We start from the raw sequence: 876 nt of genomic DNA on the forward strand, positions 1-876 counted from the left end.
AAAGATAGTTTTTAGTAAGAAAATAAATAGGTCCTCATGACCTTTGTCTTTTCTAAATAACTCAATCTAGTAAAAACTTTTGACCTAGGTATTATATATTTTAATATTTTAAAGTCTGTCAGAACTTTAATTTTTTTAACATAGATTTTCTTTGTAAGAGTTATGGTTGACTGCATTGACTTGTGCTGATACCATACTGTGTCATATTACTATAGTATAGAAAACAAAGTGATTACTGCAAACTTATATGATATATAGTGTAAGATTTTCAATTGAGTCTAGAGTTCTAAAGGGTCTTGAAGTTGCCAGAGAATGGATTTACTCTCAGCTCATGGCTATGCTTGTACTTTCATATTTGTTTTGAAGTTTCAACAATTAACTTTGGTTAATTGCTTTGGACATTGTTTTGCTTGTCTAGAAGTGTAATTTTGGTCTTCCTTGATATCCTTGGACACATTAATTCATAACATTGAGACAACTTTCACAACATACTCCTTTATACGTTCACCATAAGAGGTGTTTTAGTATTCTAGATGATCTTGCCTAGCTTTCCAGCTTTCCAGCCCCCTATCACCTTGCCCTGCACCATGTGCCACCTCTCTAATAAGCAAAGTACCTGTTTAAAGAAGTAAACTTACAGAATTACACACTACACAAATGCCTCCGGTTAGGCACCGAATGATCAAAAAACTAGATGCAATTTTGGACTGCCTACTATTTACCAGCCATCAGAAGAGCTGCAATCGTGAGTTCAGGATTGAAAATCATCTTTGTGGAAGGGTGAGTATTCAAGTTAAGACGTTTTTGTTATAATCATAGGGTATTCAGATCTCCAGCTCTAGCCATGCTTTGAGCAATGGTCGATACAAGGCGTTC

The sequence above is a fragment of the Selaginella moellendorffii genome, unplaced genomic scaffold, assembly GCF_000143415.4.
Source record: "Selaginella moellendorffii unplaced genomic scaffold, v1.0 SELMOscaffold_36, whole genome shotgun sequence".
In the NCBI taxonomy this organism is placed as follows: Eukaryota; Viridiplantae; Streptophyta; class Lycopodiopsida; order Selaginellales; family Selaginellaceae; genus Selaginella; species Selaginella moellendorffii.